At 33.9% G+C, this 12,230-nt stretch overlaps 1 protein-coding gene across 3 annotated transcripts in view; it reads left to right on the top strand.

Annotated features, from left to right (window-relative positions):
- Vps45 (vacuolar protein sorting 45) overlaps nt 1-12,230 on the top strand; it is a 172,586-nt gene that overhangs the window by 10,268 nt on the left and 150,088 nt on the right. The window lies entirely within an intron of this gene.

The raw sequence follows: 12,230 nt of genomic DNA, 5'->3' as shown, positions 1-12,230 counted from the left end.
TTGAAATTGGAAGTGATCACTATTTAGTCTTGAGCAGGATAAAATTGAATTTCATATTGAAAAGAATAACATGTAAGAAAGTTTTAAATCGAATAAAAGTTGAGCAGCTCTCAGATGTGAACTGTAGACTAAAATACAGAAATATTATTGAAAAGAAAATGAAAGAGTTTGAGAACAGGAATCAAACCTTGGGGATTCAGTGGCAAACTCTGAAGGAAACATTGATTGATTCTGCCAGAGAGGCATGTGGTGAGGTTGTGTGCAAGGATAAAAAAATCAGAACTCCCTGGTGGACACAGGAAGTTAAAGAGGCAGTGAAGGAAAAGAAGAAAGCATATCAAAAGTTCCTGGCAAATAAGTCAGCTTTTACTCTTACAGAATACAGAGACAAATGTAAGAGAGCTAAACAGTGTGTAAAACTAGCTAAACAAAAGTCATGGGAGGACTTTGGCAAGAATATAGAAAATAAATATCAAGAAGGTGGCAAAATATTCTGGAGGTTGTTGAAGAAGCTTAGGAATGGAGGAAAGAGTGCTGTAAAAGGAATTAGAGATGATAAAGGTGAAATGAAAACAGGAGAAAAAGATATCCTTGAAGTATGGAGTAATTACTTTGAAAAACTGCTAAATGAAACAAGCAGTGATGACAGCACAGTGATAAAAAACACTGACCAGGCATGCAGTCAGGAATACATATCCATACTTGAAGTAGAAAAAGCCATCAAAGGTTTGAAATGTGGAAAGGCAGCAGGAGTAGATGATATTCGACCAGAAATGCTGAAGTATGGTGGTATAAGAGTCTTACAGTGGCTGCACTGCATAGTTCAGAAAGCCTGGACAGAGGGACGAATTCCCGATGATTGGAGTAGAGCTCTCATAGTACCCATATATAAAAAGGGAAATAAAACTGAATGTGAGAATTACAGAGGTATTTCCCTACTGAGTGTTCCTGGCAAGATCTATGCAAGTATACTTGAGAAACGGTTGAGAGGAATTGTGGAAGAAAAGCTTGGTGAAGAACAAGCTGGATTCAGGCCAAATAGAGGCTGTCAGGATCAGATCTTCACTTTACGACAAATAGTCGAGAAAGCATGGGAATATAACAAAGATCTGTATTTAAGTTTTGTCGATTTGGAAAAGGCATATGACAAGGTGCCAAGAGAGAAGCTATTCAATACACTGCAGTTATATGGTGTCAATGGGGCATTATATCAAGCAATACTTAGTCTTTATTTGAGTTGTGAGTCAGCAGTTAGAATTGAAGGAAGTACAGGAAGATGGTTTAATGTTAAATCTGGTGTGAGACAAGGATGTACGTTATCCCCTCTGTTATTCATTATATATATGGATCACATTATGAAGGAATGTGGCATTAAACCTGATATCAAAATTGGAGATGTTAATGTCAGCTCTTTGCTTTATGCGGATGATGTTATACTTCTAAATAAATCCGCTACAAGTCTGCAAGATTCTCTGACTAAATTGAATAGCTGTTGTAATAGATATGGTATGAAGGTCAGCAATAAAAAGACAAAGACAATGAAAATAGGCAGAATCATTGAAAATGTCAACTGTGTTGTGAATGGAGAACCGGTGGAACAAGTAAAACATTTCAGCTACTTAGGCACAATTTTTACTGAAGATGGTAAACTAAATATAGAAATAGACAACAGAATCAGCAAAGCTGGTATGGTGGGAAGTCAATTGAATAAATTCATATGGAATAAGAAAGAAATTAGTCAGAACACTAAATTAGCTGTATACAAGACTGTGTTCAAACCAATTTTAACTTATGGATCTGAAAGCTGGGTCAGAAGTAAAACACTTGACCAAAGACTAGAGACCGCAGATATGAGAGTCCTGAGAAAGATTAGAGGCGTGAACAGATGGCATCAATGGCAATATCATATTAAAAATGAGGATATTAGGAAAGAACTTGACATTGTCAGCATCCAGGAATGCGTTAGCAGAGCTAATCTCAGATGGTATGGTCACTTAAATAGAATGGGAGAGGAAAGATTAGCAAAACAAGTGTTCTCTGCCAGGTTGGCAGGAAAACGACCCAGAGGAAGACCAAGATATAGGTGGATTGATACGGTACAAAGTGCCTTAGACGATAGAAATATAAGATCTGATAATGTTGGAGTCTTGACAAGTAACAGACTGATTTGGAGGAAAATTGTGGATAGGAAGTTAGTAATGATGTAATTTTTTCATGTAGTACTGTCATATCCTGTACACCCCTTGAGGGTACATGGCAGGAATTTGACGATGATGATGATGATGATGAACACGCTATACCCATCACATTTAATCCCACTAGCTTTATCATCTTCTGTCAGCCATGTTTCACTAAGACCAACAACCTGTGGCCTGGATGTGCCAACCAAGGCCAAAAAACTCCTCCTCCTTGTTTCTAATAGTTTGCCAGCTGATCAAGTATCATAATCAGTGGAGCCACGTTGCTTTCTTTTCTGTGATCTGTGTTTCTAAAATAGATATTTATATGCAACATAAACATTTCAGTAACCTTATTTACATATTACATTGATGGTAGAAACAAACCTACTTATGGAGCAAGTGTCGCAAACAGAATATTCTTCTTGTTCTGTTATTGCTAAGCATTTTTTAAACTTCTTAGTCATATTTCTCTTAGATGTTGATGATATCCAATGTCAACAAAAATCCTCACTGATGAGAATTTTGTTGACACAAAATTATTATTACATTATTAATATCGGATACTAGACTAAAAAGGTCAGGCTACAAGAAAAGGACATTATTCTGTGTCTAAAATTGCAAAAGTGCTAAAAACAGCACAAAGAAATGCTGCTATGCAGTGTCGGACATTGGCGTAAGGATGTAGTCACTTAATTGCACAATGCTCTGATAAGACCACAGATTTGGTTGCCTGGATTTCTAGGAAAGAAGCAAGCTCCAAAAAAGATTAAGAAGCAGATAATGAAAGCAGGGTTGAGTTTGTGGAATACTGTAATGATAGGCTGAAATAATGTAATTTGCAAAGTTTGGTAAATAAGCAGAGGAGGGGGTGATGTGATCGAGACATATAAATTGTTTAGAGGAGCTCATGATAAGGTTTTTTTTTGTTTTAATGAAATGAAACAGCATTAGGAAATGATTAAAAATAGTATGTAATGCTGCCAATATTTCATCTGTTACAGAGGCATTGTCAGAGAGTGCAAAATGAGATGTAACACACACAAAGGCAGCACATAACTGAAACATGTCTACAAAAGATTAGTCCTAACTAGGTGAAGTGCCCTCTATGGACACCTATCAGTGACCTAGGATGTAAACTGGGATCTCAAAGTATTAGGGTTTCCCATACTTAATTTTAAGCTCGATACAACCATATTTATTTAAATTAGGCTGATTTTTGAGAGCAGATTCTAAAAATTGTCTTTTTCTTCTAAATTTACTGTGATCGTCTTTATTCAACTGATTCTCTGAGCTGTATTCAAAGCATGGTCTGCAAGGCCAGATTGATCATAGTCATGACTGCAGATGTATTTTTTTTATGTTCTTCCATTTGGATGTAGCAGATCTTCCTGTCTCCTATAGTAGGCTAACTAACAGGAACAAGTAACTAGATACACCTGGAACTGAGAGTGGTGGAAGTTTGTCTTTAGTGGAGCAGATAAGGGCAGCTAGTTGTGAGTGGGACTTGAAAGTGGTGCAAAGATTGTATTTCTTTCAAATTCTGGATACTTTTTCTGATTTGCCTTAGACATAGGGGATGGTGATAGTAATTTGTTGTGTGTGTGTTACAAGTCTAATTTTGTACTCTTTGTCTAATTTTGTCTCTGTAACTGAGATGAAATATCTGAATCATTAAATATTATTTTTAATTGTTTCTTAATGCTGTTTCACTCCATTAAACTTTTATCATGAGTTTTTCCCAGCACTTAAGCCTTAACATATGGATGTTTAGAAGAGCATTTTTCAAAGGGTGAAAGGACAATATTGGGTAAGGACAAGAGGTCATTCAGAAATTGTATAAAGGTTTTTGTATTGTATTTTTGGATTTCTTCAATCTGCTCATGTAAAAATTTTATTTTCTATTTATTTTATTGGCTTCCTTGCTACTCTTTTTTTTGTATATCTGAACGGCATGAATATCAGTTGGATTATTAAGCCAGATGTTTCTATCTTTTTCTTTACTGCCAATTTTTGCATTCTAAATTAAACCATTTTCTATGCTGTATTTTACTTTTAATTCCTATTGAGTTTTCTGCTGCTACTTTTATGTTATCATCATCATCATGTGTATCAAGGATTAAGGAACGGGCCTAGCATGGCCTGTTCCAGCCTTAGAAGTCATCGTTTAAGAGGACGTCCTGGTTTTCTTTTTCCTAATGGCTTGTACTTTAAGGCTTGTTTTGGTAATCTTTCTGTTTTCATTCTTTGAATGTGTTCCATCTATTTATGTTTATATTTTTTATTTTTTTCTATTACTGGTTCTTGGTTTAATTCTTCCATAATTTCTTTGTTTCTTTTGTGATCACTTTTATGTTATCATTGATATTATTCCAGATGTCTTCTATATTTTCATTCTCTCTCAGCTGCATTTTTAATTTTTGTTTTAATTCATATTCATATTTTCTCTCTCTCTTTTCTTTTTATCTAGTTTGTTAATATTGTATCACATATGATTTGCATGTGCTGAAAAATATGTATTGTTTATTTCAACCTTAAGAATAGCATCCACTAGAAAATGGTCACTATCACACTCAGCACCTCTGAAACTGAATATTCTGAATGCAATTCCTGTCTTTTACTGATTATGTATATCCATCAAGAGATTTCCATGTTTGTTTGTTTGTATATATTTTTCATCTTATTATTAAATTTCTAGATGCAGCCAGATTAATCTTTATCTATTAATTCATCTCTTAACAAAGGCCTTGGCTTCCAATAATTTTTTTATATATTCTTTTCCAATTTTTGCATTGAAATCTCCTAACTGGATGATTATATCCTGTCAGGGAAATTTTTCCGAGGCTTAGATCTAGTTCTTGTTCTTTATAGAATTAATCTTTTATGTACTTATAAAAATAAATTACTTTTATGAGGAAAATGGACCTCATCAGAGCACAAAATTATGCTGTTTAGTGCCAAACTGCATAACAGAATTAAGTCCATCATCAAATTCTTGCCATATACCCTCAAGGGATGTACAGAATATGATAGTACTACATGAAAAATTTACATCATTACTAACTTAATTTAGTCCTTTTGTATATTAAATAAGTTCAATATTAAATATTAAATAGTATATTAAATAATATTCAAACCGATAGTTTATACGGGAACTGTGGTGAATGAAATGGAGGTGAATAGCATATTACAGAACCTTAATATGAATACATCCATGGGATTGGATTGTATACCAGCTCAAGTCTTACGAGAAGCGGCAAAGGAATTGTTAGTGCCCTTGACCATATTGTTTAATCAGAGTCTCAGCTCTGGGTTAGTTCCAAGGGGATGGAAAGAGGGGAAAATAGTTCCATTGCATAAAGGAGGCTCCAAGACTGCTGTTGCTGATCAGTATATCAGGAGTCATTGTGAAAGTATTAGAGAAGTTGGTCGAGCAAAATACAGGAATGGATAGATGGAAATGGGATACTGTATGGGAGGCAGCATGGTTTTGTGAAGTGTAGATCATGCCTCAGTAACTTGCTCATTTTATAATACAGTGACAGCTGAATTGAATAAGGATAATGGGTTTACACTGAATACTACTGGACTTTGCAAAGGCCTTTGACAGGATACCACATGGAATTCCAATCAGTAAACTGCATCATATGGGGATGGATATAGGGTTGGTGAGATAGGACAGTGGTTGATGGAGAGATATCAGAGAGTAGTTTATTCAGGGTAGACTCCAAATGAAGGCCTGTGACTAGTGGTGTGCGCAGGGTTCTGTTCTTGAACCACTGCTATTTAATTTGTTCATTAATGATATAGGAAAGGATCTTGGAATTGTTCTTTATCATTTGCCAATGATGCAAAGTTGGGTAGAGCATTAGTGAATACACATGATGTCAAAAATTTTGCAGGATGACTTGGATAGATTGGCAGACTGGGCTAATGGGAATGGATGTCATTTTAATGTGGCAAAGTGTAAGGTTATGCATTTTGGGGTGAAAAGATTATTAGCAGTATACCACATTGGTGGAACCATTCTCCAGGAAATTAACAAAGCCAGAGACTTGGGAGTGTTAGTGGATAGGGAGTTAAAGTTTAGGGAGCACATAGCAAAAGTGGAAAAATCAGCTCATCAGATCACTTAGTTACTGAAGAATTATTGTTCCTCTTTATTGAGCCTTGATAAGACCCATCTTGACTACTCTGCACAGATCTGGGGGCCAGGGTCTCTTGGTGATGGGGAGGAGGTAGAGAGGATCCAGAGGCGAGTGACCAAGATGGTAACTGGTCTATGAAATGAACTTTGTGTGAACAGGTTGAAGATTTGTGGGTTACAGAAACTAGTTGATAGGCAGGAAAAGTGAGATATTCAAATGACTGAGGGGTTTTTACAAGATTAATTCAGAGGAAATTCTTCAGAACAGGGATGGTGGTGGGAAAACTCGGGCCATCCAGGGAAACTGAGCAAGAGTGTAGTTAGCAAGGGTGTTAAAACTACGTTTTTTACTTGGAGAGTGGTGAACGAGTGGAAAAAGCTGCCAGAGTCTGTTGTGGGTGCCATGACTGTGAATGAGTTCAAAGCAAAGTATGATAGATACTGTGCGAATGCTGAATAGTTCTTGACATGATGTTCAGGGTCTCCCTCGATGAGTGTAAGGACTCCTTGGAGTTGCTTGTAATAATAAAAAAAAGTTCATTTTATATTATTAAAAAAAAAATATATATATATATATATACATACATACATACACAGATATCCCTTGCTTAACGTGGCGAAATTGATTGTGGCAATCCCTTGATATATGCAGCAAAAGTTTTGATTAACACGCCTTTAACCCTGTGGAGTTCGCAGCTGATCTGACAGATACATGCAAAATGTTTAATATAAATATTCTTACACAATTCAGTGTATAGCTTGGAGGTCATGAGTAGCTGTGCATTCATATGTTACGAGTGATATTTCGCACTGTTTTTGCTATTCGTTTGGTTTAACACATGTTATGTAAAGGTTTGTGATATTTGACAGTAAATTGTATCTGAGAGATACCGTGACCTCCAATGTCAGTATAGTATGGTTTAGTTTTTTTTTTTAATTTTTATTCTTTGTTCAAAAATTTCTAGATTGTAACTGAAAATAAATAAACCATCATGTATTACTGAAATAGAGAGCCAAATGCTTATTTTTGTCATACATGACCTCTAGGAGATGTGCTTTACATTATGGAAAGTGATCTGGACCTTACTCTACCTTTACTACGAGTTGCCCATAAGGTTGCTTATGCTTGCATATGCCCAAACTTTTAGTTTCTATATTTTCGGCACGAAACTCTTGTAGTTTCTATATTTGGCTATGAAATAATGTTGGATTCGATATCCACTTAATTTGTACCATACCATCATGTATTATATTTGCAGTGTTTTTTCTTTATGTTTTATTGCTTGTTTGCCAAGGTCTAGAGAGTCATTTTGCTTGTTGTCGTAGAATTTATGCTGATAAGAAAAAAAACTAAAACTGTTCAAACGACTTGATAACTTCTTTTGATAAAAAAAATTGCAGTAACTAATGTAGGTACAAGTTTTTATTAAACATTTACTTTGCATTAATTTTTTATCTTTTCTAAAAAAGTACAATATAAAACAAATTATTAATACAGTAATCGATCATGAACAAATTATAATTTTTACCATTGATTATTAGATTTGATTAACGCGATTTGATATATGTGGTAACATCGAGGGATTAATTAACCGTGTTAATCGAGGGATGCCTGTATGTATATATTTCTCACCAAGTAGACAAACTGTAGTTTTTGCTATGCAACTTCTAAAGAACATGTGCACACTTCTATGGTTATTTTCCGAGATAACGTAGTACACGTATTCACAGTAAAATATTAATTTATTTATACCTTTTATAGTAAATTAATATTTTGCTGCAGATATATCATGTTATCTCAGAGAATGTCTAGAGCAGAAATGTCCAACCCATGGGCCGTGTGAGGCCCTGGATTGTTAGTAATGCAGCCCATAAGATCTTAAACTTTTAGCATTAAAGGTTGCAAAAAATATGCTGTCTTTCTTTCCATTTTGATACAGGAATTTGAGAATAGGTTTCATGATTTCAGAAAAAATTGTCAGTGTTTTTTGTATATTTGTGACTCCATTTTCAGTTGACATAAATATATTACCTTCAAATTTTCAAATGGAATGTATAGAGTTGCAATCAGATATTCAACTCAAAGAAAAATTTGGTCATTGCTAGATTTTTATAAGACCTATCTTCCCAGGGAAAAATATCCTTCATTTCACAATCATGCTTTATTCATGTCATTGCTATATGGTTATCTCACTGTTTCAGAACTATTAGTCTTTACAGACCTGATAGAAACTTACAACAGTACCATAACTCATTTTGAAGGTATTGTCTGTATACTGTTCTGTACAGTTCATATTTCTACCATTGATCTAGATCAGGAGGTCAGCAACCTTTTTGGATTGAAGAGCGATTTTTAAAATTATATCTGTTAAAAAAAATTTAGGGAGCGATGAGCAACCAATGGTCTGCAGGTTGCATGCGGTCCCCTCAGGTTTTTTGTGTGGTCCACGGTATTCGTTCTGTACAGCAGAATTAGTATATTTTAATTAAAAATCTATTTTATGAATGTTGATTTTTACATGTGGATTTATTTGTGCTGGTTAAAAAATTAAAATATAACTAAATAATGGAAAATAAATGAATACTTTCTTATCAAAGAAAAATAAAATATTCTTTATGCGGATCGAACCGAGTATTTGATTTACTATTTAATTGCTCATCACTGCTTTAAATTTAGAAACTACATTGAAAAATATAATTAAATTATTTATTCAGTTTTTTTTTTTTTTTTTACAGTAACTTGTTATCATACTTGTAAAACACAGGAGTGGCATGTCACATGAAATTATATGATATTTTTAAATATTAAATAATAAAACAAAGATTTCCTCCTCCTTACAAAAACATATGTATAAAATCCAAAAACATACCTATTTCTTTAATTTTTTTTTTTAAATTTAAAATATCTTCTTAGTGCGACTTTTGCTGTTGAACTTCTTGGAATAGTTTCTCAATATGCGGCGAATACGCCGTAATTTTCATTTTTTTTCAAACATGACAAAAGACTCACGTTGTTTAGTTAGTTTCTCAACGTACTTTTAATAAAATTCATATTAGAAAATATTTGCTCACAGAAATATGTCGATCCGAAAATCGATAGAAGTCCAAATGCGTATGTTTGAAATCACTGAATGTAAGTGTCCGGTAAACAATTCCACAGATTGTCAAATACAATCTGATCTTACTTTTTAAGATCTTCTATTTCAGATCATTTTTTTTTGTATTGCAAAGGTAGATTTTTGTCTTTCCATCTCCTCCAGGTCATCTTTAAGATTTCTAAATTTTGAATTCTACAAATCCTGGGTTTTCAGGTCCTCTAACTGAAGTTAAAATGCAGCCTCATCAATTCCAGCAAAAGGTGAAAAATTTAACTCGGTAGGATTAATTTCAAGTGGTCGCAATAAAAATGACATAGTTGCCTCATTCTTTCTAAACTCCTCAAATCTCCCATTAAATTCAGATCGCATATTTACCACAATTTCTTTGAAAAAGGTTAAATTTATGGAATTATTATCAGCTTGTTATTGTTGATATTTCTTCAATGTAGGAAAATGTAATAATGTGCCTTTCTCTAAGTCTGTCGCAAACAAATATAATTTTTGTTCAAACGAAATCACTTCTTCTAAAAGCAAAACTGCTGTATTTCCCTTTCCCTGTAGTTTCTTATTTAGTGCATTTAAATGGGAAGTCATATCCACCATAAAGTAGAATTTTCATAAAATGTAAATGGAATGTAAACAAGCATTATCATGTATGATTTCAAAGAGTTCAAACATGAAAGTATTAAATTTTTCAGCATCGCATGTACTATTTTCAATTGTAAAATATCCTTGATTAAATGTAAAATGTCCTTAATTTATTGCAAATGCTAAATTTAGGGTTTTTAGTTTCTAATTTAATATTTTACATTATTCAAAATTTTGCAATATTCATTTTGCATTATTCAATAATAGATTGTTTAATAACGAAAAGAGCTGCAATTATTCATTCAAAGAGCCGCAGGTTGCCGATCCCTGATCTAGATCAAGCTGCATATGATGACTAGATCAAAATTAATAAAATACCTGAGGAGGATTAAGCATAAGAGGTCTACTAGACATCAGAAAATTATTATGCATAAAAAAATTCAGTGAAGTAGTTATCTCAAGTTGTAATTCTTATCATAATTTATAGAGCAAAATTGTGTAAATGTTTTTCTATCATTAAAAAATTTCAGTAAATGAAATGATACCACAAGATTTTCTTCATTGTATAATTAATCTGATCTTTCTATATTTTAAATTACCCATGGTAGATGGGTAATTTAAAATATACAAAAAAAAATTAAATATATATATATGTATACATTAGGGACAATGTGTCAATGAATTCAGTTATTACTGTACTCTAATTATAATAACTAGGTGCTTATGTAGCTTTTTTGCTAACTTCTGGGATGTCAGATTGACAAAAGAAAGACTCCTGGTTTAATCTAGTCACCAGTTGCTAAGAAAGCATTTAGTATTCTTTATTTCAGCTGGTTCCTGAATTTGGTGGGTGCAAATAAGGTTTTTCTCCCCAGAAGAAACAATTCATAAAAACTGACTGTATAACATAGTGTATGCAGTAATGCTTTTAATGATTAGGAACATGCAGGTTGTATCAAGTGTGTGGCTTAAAATGCACTCATCTCGCTAGAGATGAGTACATTTAAAGTGCATAACAGATATTGAGTTAATTTAAATAAAACTAAATAAGTTATTTTAAAAAAATGCATTTCTCATCAAGTAAACAAACTGAAATTATTGCTAAGGAACTTTTAAAGAACTCGTGAGCTTCTGTGGTAATTTTTCATATTCTGCGAGATAACAAAAGTTCTTTACTCCCTTCTTTTGGGGAACAAAAAAAAAAGTATTCAAAGGATTTTCTTTTTTATAGCAATAAGCACATAAATAAGCACATAGTATTATAAATTTATATATATTACAATCTGTTACAAATATTTTTATATGTATTTATTTACATGCACACAGTCAGTCCTCTACTTATGATAGAGTTCCATTCCAATGGTCATAAATCAAAACAGTTGAGATTATATTATTATTATTATTTCGTGACACCTCCAAGGAGTCCCAAGACTCATCAAGGACACCTACTCTACAATTCTTCGTCTCCACCACCCCATCCACTACACCAAACCTCTACTACCATCATCATCTATATCAACGCCATCTACTGCCAACTACCACCACTAGTATTTTTTTGTTTGTGTTTTTTATTTGTGTTCTGAATGGCCAATTTGTCTGTATGCAGGGTGGAAAACTCACGTTTCTGGGAACAAAACCCTGCTACCTCTGTATGTGATCGGCAAACTCACCCCTTCATTTGAAAAAATCCATATAAAGATTCCTCCCATCACAATGAGAATTGAACTTAAGCCTTTTCCAATAGAAGAGTGCAACTTACCATCATTCTTCCAGTTGCGCTATGGAGGAACTTCTGTAATGATTAAATAGTGATTAATTATATTTAAAAAAAAATCAGCTAACGCCTTTTTATTCCCATATACGGGAAGTAGGCGAGGCCATTTAGCCCTATCTAACTTTTGGAGACTGAGTGGGCAGTTCAATCTCCACTGGTACCAATGAGAGATAGATGGCCCAAGGCTATCACTAATTAAGCGGTACTCAGTGAAGAGAGACGGCTCAAATGTGCCGCCATCTCGTGGTCCCTAACCCTAACAATATATTTAATGTCTGAAATAATGTGGGTTCTACGGTCGATTTTCTTGAGTTTACAGGACGAAAAACCCGAGTTTCCGGGAGGAAAAACCTGCTTGCCCGTGCCAGAGATCGACTAACTCGGGAAACGGTCGAAAAAAGGCTTAGAAAAATTTCCTCTAGTTGCCGACTAGACTCGAAACCAAG

This window comes from Typopeltis vanoorti, chromosome 13 (genome assembly GCF_054136105.1).
Source record: "Typopeltis vanoorti isolate ZY-2024b chromosome 13, IOZ_Tvanoo_1.0, whole genome shotgun sequence".
Classification (NCBI taxonomy): domain Eukaryota; kingdom Metazoa; phylum Arthropoda; class Arachnida; order Uropygi; family Thelyphonidae; genus Typopeltis; species Typopeltis vanoorti.
The sequence above is the reverse complement of the archived record's forward strand: the minus strand, read 5'-3'. Positions and strand labels throughout refer to the sequence as shown.